The sequence below is a fragment of the Acanthochromis polyacanthus genome, chromosome 20, assembly GCF_021347895.1.
Source record: "Acanthochromis polyacanthus isolate Apoly-LR-REF ecotype Palm Island chromosome 20, KAUST_Apoly_ChrSc, whole genome shotgun sequence".
Lineage (NCBI taxonomy): Eukaryota > Metazoa > Chordata > Actinopteri > Pomacentridae > Acanthochromis > Acanthochromis polyacanthus.
In genome coordinates this window covers 8537333-8552188 of record NC_067132.1, presented here as the reverse complement: position 1 = coordinate 8552188, position 14856 = coordinate 8537333, and the positions used below count along the sequence as shown (strand labels likewise).

The following is a 14856-nucleotide window of genomic DNA, read 5'->3' as shown; positions in this document are numbered from 1 at the left end:
AAACACATTTATGGACATATATCACTGTGATAAAACCACATGCAAACACACTCACAGCCTCTTTATGTGTACAGGTTAACTAACACACACCCACAAAGATGCTCTTACACACACACACACCCGCACACATTAGAAGAATCTGTTAAGTGGGGGTGTCAGCAGGTCCCAAAACAAACCTTCAGTCAGACACAAGTATGCAGCCGAGCGTGGAATCAAGTGCTGCTGACAGACCTGCCCAATGCCAGCACAGACGGAGAGAGTAAGATCAGAGGTATGAGAGAATATCAGTGAGAAGAAGAAAAGGGAAAAAAAGGCGCAGGAAGGAAGACAGAGAGATAAAGAGAGGCAGAGGGTGAATGAGTCCAGGGTGAGCGAGGCTGAGACAGTGGAATTAGCAGATTGTGAAAAGCCAGAGAGCCCTGCAGGTTGTTCCGTGGGTTTTTGTCAGCCATTATGGCCCATTAGTGCTGTGTGTGGCTCTAGTTTCTGGCTGAGATTAAAGTCTTAGCTGAGGATACCTGAGAGACAGCTATAAGCTCTCCCAAGACAGAGGAGCCATCACAGCACAGAGGGGAATGGGCCTGAGGGGGGGTGACACACTGTATGAAGGGGTGTGTCCTGCCATCATAGCTCCTAACTTTCTGCTTTAAAATCCTTTCTTTTTTCGCTTTTCAACTTTTTTTTTGAGTTAGTAGAATGACACTATTGTCCATTACAGTCTCTCTTCTTCTGTGACAGAAAAATTATGAGTCATTACTGAACCGGTGCAGATAATGGGTGAAATTGTGCAAAATGTCTGTTAACGCTGAGCAACCCTGCATTATTTATAGTAGCATGAGCTTATATCATGTACAGACAAGCTGAGAATGCTGATGTGGGACTTTCATACTGGCTCCCATTCATGTCTGCAGACCTTAAAGCTTCAGTCATTCAAACACAAAGCACAAAAACAATAAAATAAAATAGGCATGTGTGACATTTTTTGCGTATATTTCAGATTCTTAGCAGCTTTTTGCTTTGATCAGCTGATAAAATGACAGTTTAAGCTGAATAACATGTGAGGTAGAGACAGTTTACAGTCTTACAAACAACAACAAAAACTTACTAGGTGTGTTTCCATCTACGACCTTATGTACGTTTCAAATTACATTCTTGAAGCCTACATTTAAAAAAACACAGAGAAAAACAGTGCTTAAATTACAATAACATGGACTTGTGATTTCAATGTCCACTGAAGTTTGTGCTCCACAAAAGACACAACAAATAGCTGTGAAAACATAGTTAACAGCTAATGTATGTAAAGAAATAATATAACTAGCAGAATATCTGTGTAAGTTAAGGGTAGTGAATGGAAATAGACACTCATTTGCAATTTCTTTTGTTTGTTGTTGCTTTTTGTTTCCTTCTTTTTCTCAAAGTTTGTCCTACATTTGGTGGAAATTAACTCTCCAGCCAGGGTAAGTTATTGATTAAACTTGTAGTTTGTTTGAGTTAGGCTATGGACATGGCTTTCATTACTGTAAAAACACTTTAGAGTTTAATCCACATGGTCCATTTGCTTTCTTACATGTCAGACTGAAAAAACACAGCATTAAGAGATTGTTGCATGCATTAAATTTTGTTTTGCTTTTTCCTTTTAAAAATTTTTCAATTTTGACTGACACTTTATTTTTCAAATTTGATCAACAACGTCTCTTTCCAGAAACAATGCCATGACAGACAAAACATAAAGGCCGACACACACACAGTGATGTCATGCTTTGAAGCTTCAAATTTGGCATTTGGCTGTTGCCATCTTGGTCCTTTGAAACTAGATGTAACAGATGAGGAGGTGACTGAGAACTCCAGGACACTATACACTGAGATACACCGATCAGACAGAACGTTATGAGCGCCTGCCTATTACTGTGTTGGTCCCCTTTCTGTTGCTAAAACTCCTCTGACCCAGTGGTTCATGGACTAAAGACCTCTGGGGATGTGCTGTGACACCGGGATGGTGGCAGTGGATTCTGTGGGTCCTGTTGCTGGGTGGGGCCTACCTAGATCAAACTGATCCTGGACCATCCCACATATGCTAACTGAGACTGGGATTTGAGGAGTGTGGAACCCGAGTGAACAATTTAACTCTAGTTGTGTTCCCCAGCCCACTCCTGAGTAATTTTTACAGTGTGTCGGTGTGCATTATCCTACTGAAGGAGGCAACTGGCATCAAGGACTGCTGTTGCCATGGGTGGGTTGAAGGTTGTTGGCCTGCAATGTTTGGGTCGGTGGTACATGTCAAACATCCACATCCACGTTCTCAGCAGAACGTTGCCTTAAGACAAGATGATGGATATTTTTCACTTCACCTGTCAGTGGTCATAATGTTGTGGCTGATCAGTGTAGTAGTGATGGATCAATCACGAGCTGGCCCTGTTCTAAAACATGTCCTGCTTTATTATCTGTTTTTACCATAAATGGTATTATAACTTACAAAGTGAACATCACACTGAATTCCAAAAGTCTCGAAGTTAGCATTTGAGACCCATTATGAGATTGTTTATCGAGGCAACAAATCAAAGGAGAAGTAGAGTCAATTTCTCATTGGCTGCTACACAATAAAATTTTCTTCCAACTAGAAGAGTCGCTCCCTACTGGCTGCTACAAAGAATGAAGGTTTAAAGTACCTGTGCACTGGATTTGCTTTTCAGGCCTGGATCCATCTTTGTTGTACAGTCTATAGTCAGGATAACTTGGATTCACTGTAAAAAAAAAAACATCTGTCTTTATTATATGTTTTATTAAAAATGTTTCCATTTAAAACAGCAAGTCCAAATTTGTAAGTGTGTGTGTGTGTGTGTGTGTGTGTGTGTGTGTGTGTGTGTGTGTGTGTGTGTGTGTGTGTGTGTGTGTGTGTGTGTGTGTGTGCATGTACTGCATGTGCGCTCACAGTGTGAAAGGGTAGGTTTCTGTGCATGCACAATGTGCACAAACAGTCTGCAAACCTGCACGTGATACTTGATTTTGTTGTGTATCTCACTGTGTTTGCAGATGTGTGTTGTATATGTACAGAACAGGCCAAAGTGATTATGCACATGCATTTATGTACACACAGATAAAACATTAAAGGGAGAGAGAGAGAAGGGAACGTGTGTGAGTTCATGTGCGTGAATGTATGAGAGTGTAAACAGTGTGGCTGCTGAAATGGGAGTAAAGGTCTGTATGTTGAGGTAGTCCAGATGGCCTGTTAGTGGTCATTAGATATGGCTGAGCAGACGACATAGACAAATGACAGTGGCACTCTTGCTCCTTCTCAGACCTGCTTGAATGAATGAATGAGTGTGAGTTAGAAGAGGGGGAGATGGCAAAGTCAGATAGGCTGGTGACTGATATATAAACATGCATGTAAACCCTCCACACACACACTTAGTCTCCCACACACAACTCATGCAATGCTTTCAGTTCACGCCTGAACGGAAGGAGCTGGAACCTGAGAAGTTGCACCAACACACACACGTATACAGTCACATGCACACTTTGCAAACGCATACATACACAAATTCAAGTGAACAAAAGACGTGAACTCTCTCTCCCTTTCCTACACACTCACAAAGAAACCCTTCATCTGTGCTAAACCTACAGTAAGACAGTAGCGTGGTGTGGTGCAGAGGTGTAATTAGACTGTCTGCCTGCACAGAGGCTTCTGTTAGACTACAAACATTCATCTGGAGACCTCCCCTCTGACTCCATCATTATGTCTGTGTGTGTGTGCGTGTGTGTGTGTGAGTACACAGCTCTCACAGTTTGGGTTTCCACGTCATTCAGTTGAAAATAAGCAAAAAGTCCCACTTTGATTTACGTCAGCCACTACAAGTAACTGACTATCTCAAATAATTTGCTGAGTTTTCAAACACTGTTTTGTTTTAGGCCAGGACTTTTATCATGTTGTGTTTCTCTGTCACTTTTATACCCACCTTACCCACCCACCCACACGCGCACTGCCATTCCCCAACACCCCATCCACCATCCAGCATGGCTGCAGGGGGACCGACCTCGTCACTGGCAGCTCCTTTGTCTTGTGTGACCAGATGAAAGCTAACTCTCTCTGGCTCCCCCACATCCTGCTCCTGCTCCTGCACAGTAATCTTTCATAATCCCACTCCTGCAATTTTCACCCTGCAGCTCTCCAACCCCTCTTTCACTCGGCTGCCTCCCTTCTGATCCTTCTTTTTTTCCTCGCTCACTCTCCGTCTGTCTGTCTCTGTCCTGCTGCACACACAAGTCTGCAGTAGATAAGAATACGGCCTAAAAATATAATGTAAAATTTACATTTTTTTTTTTTTGTTCAAGACTAAAACCACATGTGAATGTGCTCACCATGAAACCAGGTCCTGGATGGAGTTTATTTTAACATCAGCAGTCAGATCCAGCGACCAACAGTATCTTAATGAGTAACCCTTTGGAAATATACAAATTTGAGAATTTAAAACAAAAATAAAAACTTGTCATCCGAGAAAAGCTACACAGTAAAGGAGAACAATATTTTTTTTATTTCCATGTCCTTTACATGGCCTATCAGATAAGAAGTATGATGTCATATATGCAGTCACTAATCGAGGATGAAAAATGACTGAAGTGTACATAAATAAAAGAAAATTGTAGATCCAGTACTTAAATTAATTATTAATTCATTTCAACAATTAAATGCACTTCTTGGTGTGGCTCAGTGTCTTACAACTAGAAGGCCCTGATTTCGAATCTCTGGTGGGGTATTTTTCTGTGTGGAGTTTACATGTTGATTCAGGCTTTCTCTGCCTTCCTACTGTAGTCCAAAGACATGCTGAGGTTAATTAGTCATTCTCAAACAGTCATATGCAGTGTGAGTGTGCTTGGTTGCCATGGTGTAAACTTCTATTTAATTGTCTATGCTCTTTGCAATACTTCTGTGGAGATTGGTGATGCCGCACCACCAACAAACATGGATTTATTTCATCTAAACTTCTCTTACTGTACTGATGCAGTTCTCTCTCTTTCTCTCTCTCTCTCTCTGCCCCCTTCTTCTCTCTCCACACTAGAGGAGCTTCATCGAATCCTTCTGCCTTATTTGGGGCCCCATTAAATTTGTGAACCATTACCAATGGGACAGGTATGAAAATTACCCCCACCACTCCATGATGCCGCCCTTCGTCTCCCCCGGCCTTCTAAATAGGGATCATCTCCTTTCTCTTTCACACACAGACACACACATGTGCACAACGGACATGAATGCTGAGGAGAACTATGTATAGTCTGCACTGAGAACACGAGCTGTTTGCATTTGAACACAGACACATTTGAAAAAGTCTGATTTCAAGTCATCCCGTCCATTCACATGCATACATCACACAGCCCTATTGCATACACTACCGTTCAATAGTTTGGAGTCACTTAGAGATATCCTTACTTTTGAAATGAAGATAACTTAAAATGAATGATCAATCTAGTCTAGACATTGTTAATGTGGTAAATGATTCTAGCTGGAAACGGCTGATTTTAATGCAATATCTACATAGGGGTACAGAGGAACATTTCCAGCAACCATCACTCTACACGACCTTTATTTGTCACAAACACAATTATACATGCACACTCTATGTCCATTTTCCTGTCTGTGCTGAAACACATCACAGAAAACATGCTGCCCAGTCTCGCTCACATGTGAAAACACAGAGGCCTGTTGGCTCATTTACTGTCTGCCAGTGAGAGCTCCCTCCTATTAATGGAAAACATCCTCTGTTAACCAGAAGGCCACAATGTGTTTTTCCACCAAATGATCCTTTGCTGTTGATGCAGTTACATCGATGGTTAGCATGCGGCTTTAATTGGATTGCTGTTTAAATGCACCCTGAGGAGAGCTGGGGAGAATTGGTGTTGACATTTTCACGGAAGTCTGAAGGTGGTGAATCATCTCCTTGGGAAAAGTGTGGTAAAGGCATGGTGGTTAATTATAGATTCATCCTCTAATACAGATGACTGTAGGAACTTTTATAGGGAAGGAGGCTACATTCACCGGGCTGTACTTTAAATGAACTTTCAGTTTTATGGTTTTGGCAAGATGTGCATGTAAACGTAAGACATAAAACGTGCAAAAATAAAAAACACAATGGTAGCCATATGCGGTAAAATGAGAATATATTCTTCAGTTCATTAATATAAGTCTGCCCTGTTGAAGCATCATTAAAGGATTTATTAAATACCTGCATCATAAAACAACAGCGGGATTCATCTGAGAGTCTCCAAAGAGAGAGAGAGTTACATGCATTCACATAGGTGGAACAACACGGGTGAACTTCATTTATTACATATAGCTATAAATTATCCTTGACCTGGATACAGGATCAATCAGAATCTAACAGCAAGTCTGAACTTTTCCACATCAGACAGATGAACTGTCACACAGTCACAGTTTAGCGGCCACAGTCAAATCATTTGTTACACAGCAGTAGTCCTCAGGCTCCATCACAGCTGTCAGGATATTTTACTGTTTGTAAAGTAGCAGATTATCATCACACATGGAAAGAATTTACATGTTTAGGAAAACATACATAAACTAGGCTATTCGTAATTTGAACAGTGTGATAAGCTGCAATCAGACTGAACCTTTTATTAGTGCATTATCCTGCATTATACATAATTTGATGTTCTGTCCGATCATGCATGAATGACAAATATTGTACACATACTGTGGCTCTCTGTCACTGTGGTGGTTATGTTTGAATGAAGTTGTAAAAATATTAATCTAAACGTGACCTCTGTTTGTTTCTGTGTGAGACCTGTCTGTGAACTATAACATTTTGCACTCTACAATTAATATCTGCAGTGATATATTCTTGTACGTACCTCACTGCCATATTGCACCTACTTTCCATTCGTATTTGCACTAGTATGACATATTTCCACTTGTATGTTACCAAGTTGTGTTTTTGGTCTTTTTTCTTATTTTTTCTTTTTCTTTTTGTTCTTATATCACTTGCTCTAGATTTGTGTATATATTAGTCCCTATGTCTATATTACGTCATTGTTGCACTGCCTGCTCTACATGCTTTTTTAACCGTCACCCCAGGGACAAATACATTTTTCTGAATCTGAATCTGAAGACATTTTAACAGGTCGATGAAGCCTGCAGGGTTACATGTCCCACGTCTGAAAAGGGCTTTAGTGTAAATGAAAAACTGCATAGCCTGATCCTGTAGTGAAAAGTGTTGGGATTAAAACATTAATCTAACAAAATCAAACCATTCAAAAATGGTATCTGGTGACATCCTTAACATTTTCTTTAAAAGTGTCAGTGTCTAAATCTTGGTGGGATTCAGTGCAGCCTCACTGCTGGAGCGTTTTGTCTCACCCCAGTGTGTGTACAAGTATTTGCCCTAGTGCCCGTGTTGTGGCTCTCTGTCTGTATTGTGTACGGACAATAGAACTGTATGGAAGGCCGTATGGGGCTGTAGTGACCACTGCGACCTGAAGCTGTGGCACATCAGACTGTGAGCCAACAATCTGCTGCCGCCGCTGGATGAAGCCCACCGTCCATCTGCTCAGGGCTGAGACGCTGGACCTGACAGATTTCTCAGCATTACCATGGTTGTCAATTCAAATGACTTTGCTACTTTGTAATTTGCCAAAACAAATAAAGTGCAGATACCATTAGCAGTTTCCTTGTTGTGTTAATAAATCAGCAACATCTGCTCCTTCGTTTGAAGTGCACAGAGCTTTAAAGCAGAGACTAATAGACCCAGGCTGCTCCACATTAATCTCTGGCCTTAACAAACACTGATGCTCCCTGCATGTATGGATTTATTTTTAACTGTAGCTCGCTTTAAGGGAATGTCCATGTATGTCTTCAGAGTTTCAAACCCACACTGAGGTTACCTAATGAGCCTGAGGAATTTAATGTTATGGGGAGGGAGCATTTGCCAATACATTACTCTAAGCTTAAGTAGATGTGGGTTTGGGGATAGTGTTGGTGTTACTCTGAGAGAGTTTTTTAGACGGTGGCTGTATGAGTGTTGGTGTCAGAGTAAGTTAGTAGCTGGAAAGTAGATCACTTTCAGATGTTGTATGAGTGCATGATTTCTTTTCTCCGTTTTTTGTGGTTCACTACCACTCAAGGTTGTCAGACTTTAAGACGTCATGTTAAATCTCTGTGCAGATTGTTTGGAGTGACCTCCAGCTTTTATTGTCCTAATCAGACTGATGCTGGAAGACCTGGACACCAGCCACTTTTCATATTGTCCTGTTTGTTGTGATGTATGAAAACAGAGATGCAGTCAGACAGCCTGTTCATTCATGTACACGTCTTTTTAAGCACGCTAGCTGTGAAGCTTTGCAGTAGTGGTCTATCAGTAGATTTACACCTTCTGAATGGATTTCCATGAGATTTAGTGCAGACATTGAAAGCTGCACTACATAAAAATCTGAAAAACGCAAAAAAGCAAACACTTTGTTTGTGATGTTACTGTCCTTAGTGTTACTCTCTTTAATGAATATTAGCTATTCACACAAGACTAGACAACATACTAAGGCCCTATTTACACGACAACGATTTGTGGATGAAATGCAAAGGTTTTTTATGCATTGCGGCCTCCTGTTTACACAGAAGCAATGTTTAAGATGACCTAAAATGGAAACTTTAGAATACAGCCTCCAGAGTGGGATTTTCCTCAAACAGTTGTCGTTGCCGTGTGAACGAGTAGCCAGAGATTTCAGAGAGAACGCTTACATCATGCTTTGCTTTGTGCATGCGCATTACACTTTTATTCTTGTTGCCATGCACGAACTGGACAACAACAGTAACAACGGCGGACTTCCATGCTTGGCTTGTGCTGCTGAGTCTACTGAATGTATTGAATCTCCTTCAGCAAAGCATGTATTTGTTTCGCCATTACTGCTTATCAACGAAGATGCTTTCGATATATACCCACCTCTATATCTGCGGCTGTACTTCTTCTGGTCTGTGGAGGAAAGGGTAGTGGTCACGTGGGGTGCGCCTCTACAAAGTTACATCACCGACCAAAAGCTTGGCGTGGATACGACAGCGTTTTCAGTCCTTCCAGCGTTCCAATGTAACGCTGGAAGGAACGCAGATTTTTTTGACTCCATTGTCTGGAAAACCCAACAAGGTAAAGGAAATACTTTTTCTTTTTCTGGTGAAATGTTGTCATGTAAATGGGTCCTAAGTGATGTATAAAACTTAATAATGCAATAACAGGCTACATATAACTAATACCAGCGTCTGAAAGTTTCCAAATAACTAAAAGTCTGTTAACTTTTGATTTCTCCAACAGTGACAAGACAAGTAGGCCCACAGTGTGTGATTTACCTCTAAATGCTCTCTCAGGGTCAATTTATAAGAATATGATGTTAAAGAAGTTACTGGTGCAAATGTGTGCAACTCTTTCTCTTTACAGACGCATGTTTGGATCCTAGTGCAGTTTGATGTTGCAGGTACTCAATGAACTCAGAGGAAATAGTTCTAAACAGATGGAAGAAACAAACTTCAGCTCTTCTTAACATCTTGTGAAGGGGAAAAAACTTGCATGACATTATTTGCTAGGATCATTCGTCTTTAATCTTAGTATCTGCTTTCATCACAGTAAAGGTAAAGTATTATCATGGACATTTTGGATCCTAATAGATTTAAAGTTCTCCAGCAAAATGAAGTGTCCCATAACTGGCCTGAAAATGGAGTCAAGCGAAAGACCAGAAGTCTAGTTTCCCCTCTGACCACTTGAATCGCAAGCTGCTGACAGGTTTGTATGGAATTTTTTTTGCAACGATGCCAACAAATGCTGCCTATCCAGCTTTAAAATCCTCAAAAATGAATGATTTTAGTTATTTTATGTGGTAAATACTCTCTGGATGACGACAAAGCTTTAGCAGACCTGCAGAATGTTCATTTGTGCTGCCAAATGTCTCCTCATTAAGCCTGATGGGGTGGATTACCATTTATATCACTGAATGAATTCTAATAACTTCTGATTCTGAAATCATCCTCTACTGATTCTGTGGTGAATATAGTGTTCATGGCCTGTGTTTACTTTGTGGCGTCAAACATTATATGCAAACATTACCCATGTGTCTTCTGTGAGTGATGACGCACAATGATGTCAATCCACAAATGTCCACAGGAGTCATTAACACCAGCAGCACAGCACATTATGAGGACGTGGCAGCCTCCCAGGTGGAGCTGACGAATGTTCCACCTGGAGTGAACCAGCCAATAATGAAACCTTATCAGCACTAATGACGCTCCCTTCTGCTGTCTGTACACACACACATGGACTTGGACCAGCATACTGCTTTTCTTTTGCTTCATGATTAGATATCAATCTCTTTAAACCCTTCTGTTTTCCACCTTATCTCACCGCCCTCTCTGCACATAAATCAAACACTCCCACCTTTAGCCATAAAGGACATTGTCAGTTGACAACTGTGGCCTCTGTTTTCACTGCACATACCAAGAGTTTCCTCTCCATACCTTCCTGTCAATACAGCATTCCTTTCCCAGACTTTTTGCCTCGCCAGGTATTCCAGCCTGCACGTCCCACATTCCCAGCTGTACGTCTGCCCACAATGAAGCCATAACACTGCTGTCTCCGCAGCCACTTAGTGGTGGGAATACTGCCTGTGTGTGGCTGCATGAAATTCTCTGTGTGCATGTGTGTGCATCCGAATTCTAACTCTTACATGTGTGTTGATGACTTCATCCTCACCCCAGTCCCAGGCATCAGGGCATATTTTTAACAATGTGTGTGAGCGCGCGTGTGTGTGTGTGTGTGTGTGTGTGTGTGTGTGTGTGTGTGTGTGTGTGTGTGTGTGTGTGTGTGTGTGTGTGTGTGTGTGTGTGTGTGTGTGTGTGTGTGTATGTGTGTGTGTGTGTGTGTAAGACTTGTGAATGAGCATTGCTGTTATGGAGCCCAATGCTGTTTCACATTACAGGGAAGCTGGGGTTAATTTCCTGTTGATGGACGCGGCCGACTTGCAGATAGAAACAGGATTAACTGGGGGGGATTAGGCAGCCGCTGTAGCGCTCAGCTGTTTAGGAGGTGAGACTGGTAGGTGAAGTGTAGCATTAAATCTGAGGTATTTAAGCCGATGCATATAGGTACAGTAATGCAGGGAGAACTGGGGGAGTTGAGAGGATATTTATACTGTAACATTGTGGTTTGGGTTACAGTTGCCTGGATCAGGGCTTGCTTAAAGTAAAGCTATTGTGCTTATCAGAGAAAGTCAAAGAGAAAGTCAGTTTTGTCACTCCTGAACCACAAAACATATAAACAGCCAAATTACTCAGTATTGGGGTACATAAAGCTATACAGTACATGCATACTGATTATACCTGTTGACATTCACTGTAGGAATGTTCAAATGTGCATATTCTGTGCCAACAGAGAAATCAATTTCTCTGCTAACCCAACCTCAAATGTGCAATACTGGCTTTATTTGAAAAAGCACAACATGCTGACACATATGTATTACCACCTCTTAAAGCTCATTTTCTCACCAGTAGATACGGACCCACACTAGTGTTGCTTTAGCCATTCTGGACAGCTGACAAAAGAAAGTCCAAGATCCATTCTTGATTTAACTCTGTTTTGGTCTCTATCAACTCACATTAAAATGTTTTTTTTTTAACTGTTTAATGATTGTTTCTTCATTACTTAGTTACTAATGTCCATTTGTGGAGTTTTTTCCACTACCTGCTACATGCTATTGATGAGAATAGTGAAGACTGAACCAAAACAGTAAAGTTACACACCTGCAAAACAAAACAAAACATATATATATATATATATATAATTTTTATTATGATTACTGTTTCAATATGATACAGATGCTCAATACATTCACTGTGTGTTATATTGTGTTGTATAACTGTGCTTGTGACAAATAAAGGTCTTACATCTTGAGCTGGGGTGATTAATGAATTCAAATGAAATACTTTTGATAACAGATTTTTGTTTTAGCAAAAGAAAATTGTTGCAAACATTTTACAACATGAACAGATTAATTGCTTAATCTTTACAGTGGAATGTGTTTTACATTCATTACTTCAGTGTTCTGGTCTTAACAAGATGTACACGTCCATACGGGAAGGTTGCAGCTAATCTCAGCTCATTTGGTTCAAGCAGGAATAACTGTGTCTCATGTAATGAATGTGAGCTGTGCTTAGAGTCTGCTTCAGGAGGGGCCTCATTCATAAAAAAAACAAAACACGACCAAATCAGCAAACAAACACACACACACACACACACACACACACACACACACACACACACACACACACACACACACACACACACACACACACACACACACACACACACACACGTGCTTGCTGACTCTCCACATCGTTCATGGGAGATTTGATGTCTTGCCCTAGAGAGGACAGATTAATAGATACATACAGCAGAAGTATATATTAGTGCTTCTCTCCAGCCCCACAATCCCTCCACGTCACGCTCCACAGAGCCCCTCAAGGGACCCTATAGGAAACACATCCCTCATTTTCCCCTCTTAATAAGGGGCAGCATTTTATATGGCTGTGACAGAAGGTTTGTGTTAGCGTCGTTAGCGATAGCCACAGTCCCAGCCACAACCAGCCGACCTCTCCTCTGAGGGACACCTGGGACTCATTCTGACCTCCAGGCCACGCCCCTCCCTATGACTGTACCTGGCCAGAGACTGGGGCCCCACTGTGGTGCTCTGAAAGTCTTCCATGAAGCTGTGGATTGCCCCCCTCCATTAATTTAGTGACTGAGAGTGAATGAAGGCAGTAACCGCTGTGTTTCTCATGTGTTTATACAGTGGAGGCTCCTGCAGTATGGACAGATGCCTGACCGGATTGAGATGGATGCTCCTGTCCACTGGGACTCATGAAACAAAGCAGCAGGAGGAAGTGGGATGGCAACAGAAGTCTGAGGGAAAGTTCAAATACCACGAGGGAAATGAATGTGTAATGTGCTACATGTGTGCTCTGCTATAGTGATAAGCATACACACACAAACATGCATAAACACACAGACTGAGGGGCTTCCAAAGTAGCTGAAAGATGTACTGTTTTCTTTACAGTGTTTTCCAGTAACCATTAATCTCCTGCTGTCTCACATAATTAATGCATCCTTCTTTCAGAGGCCTTTTATGCGCTGTGTTTTCCCATTCAAATGTATGACTAAACTGGTCACTATTATTTGCACAACAGTTGCTAGTCTGATTGTACAAATAAATTAAATAGCAATTTAGAATTTATTCAAGTAGAACTGAGGAATCTGTCACATGCTGAAGTTTTATCGAAAACAATAAACGCCTTATTCTTAATGGCTTAACTAAAGCCTTTATAGAACTGCGAATAAACAATACTCAGCATTTTTTATTGGATTAACAACCAAATAAAACAGGATAAACACCTGCCAATCAGTTCACAGGAACTGGCCTCAACAGAGTGGGCAAAGATCTCTGGAAGTCTTTATGTCGTCACTGAGGCTAAGCTACCAGTCAGCAAAACCCTCCAAATAATAAGATCACTACTTAATAAAATCCAGTGTCGTGTTTTGTACTTGTACACATCAATATGAAAGATGCATGTGGAACTTCATCGTGGCTGGAAGGTAAGGTCAAGAAATGTAATGTATTTTTAAATAAGTGAGACTTTGGTGAATTTTTTTCAAATGAATTGCCTGTGTTTGTTGTCTTACAAGCAAATAATGTAAGCCGAAAAAGCATGTTCAGGTTATAGCATAATCAGGAAGGACATTTATGTGGTTATGAGTCAGGGTAGTTCGCCTAAGATTTTGCTCAGAGTTCTGCAAAATATTTTGGCTGAATTTTGAAATGTCAATCCATGTTGCGTAATGATTAAATGGCTTCAGAAGAGAGAAGGGTGGTGCCGGGGCTGAAGAAATTACCTGAAGGCGTGTAGATATGGAAGTATTCCTATTTCCCACTTACTAAAATTTCTGTAATAAAGTATTTCAAAGGCTGTATTTTAAGTAGGGAATATGAAAATACTATATTTGTGAATGAATATGTGCTCTAATATCCTGATTTAGGTCACCTGCATTTGGAAACTCAACTGTAATCAACATAATTAACAGATAATAAGAGATAATGTGTTAACTGTCTTAAGTGAGGTCCCCAATGATAACATAATACTGAAGCACAGCTGGAAAAGGCAGTAATCCTCTGTACAGATAAGTTGGGTATTGATTTAGACACAACCAGCTCAGGCGCTTCCTCATTTGAAACAGCTGGGCTACCTTTGGCTGGAGTCTTCATCATAACCTAGCTGCTGATATCACTGCAGTCACCATAACATGCCTCGGTGTCTGCAGCTGTGGAGGCTGCATTTCTGCCAGTTTTTGGCTTCAGCATCCCCAGTCATTTTGAATATCCATGTAGCAATATTTGGAAAGTTAGCAAAACTCTGCAGACTGAATTTGTCCAGCTGCAGTTTGAGGCAACCAAGCAGCAGACGTGCACAACTTAGATCTTCACTCCAACCATCACGCAGTGCACTCAGAAAGAGTTCATACTTACTACTGACAATAAATGACAATACCTTTATCATTCAAATTAAGGTGCAAAATATCCAATTGAGTGTGCAATGCATGCTTTGCACCCCTATAGAACCAGGCCTGGCTTATAATGGCTGACCCTGGAGATTTTAATGTTGATCCAAGCTGTAGAAGTGCTCTACATATGAGTCACCTAACATTTTCTAAAGGAAAAATGAATGGGAACATGCAGTTCCAGAAATAGCTCCTCAGATGTTGCAGCTTTATTACAAGTCCTGGTTGCAAATGATCTATTGCAAGGTTTTAAGTTACAGTGGATCATGTC

General features: G+C 41.0%; 1 long non-coding RNA gene across 1 annotated transcript; it reads left to right on the top strand.

Annotated features, from left to right (window-relative positions):
* The first annotated feature begins 8800 nt into the window (after positions 1-8800).
* LOC127531352 (uncharacterized) lies at positions 8801-14006 on the top strand. The gene is made up of 2 exons (XR_007938414.1): positions 8801-9137; positions 12826-14006. It is a non-coding gene; the product is annotated as an uncharacterized LOC127531352 (long non-coding RNA).
* The last annotated feature ends 850 nt before the right edge of the window (positions 14007-14856 follow it).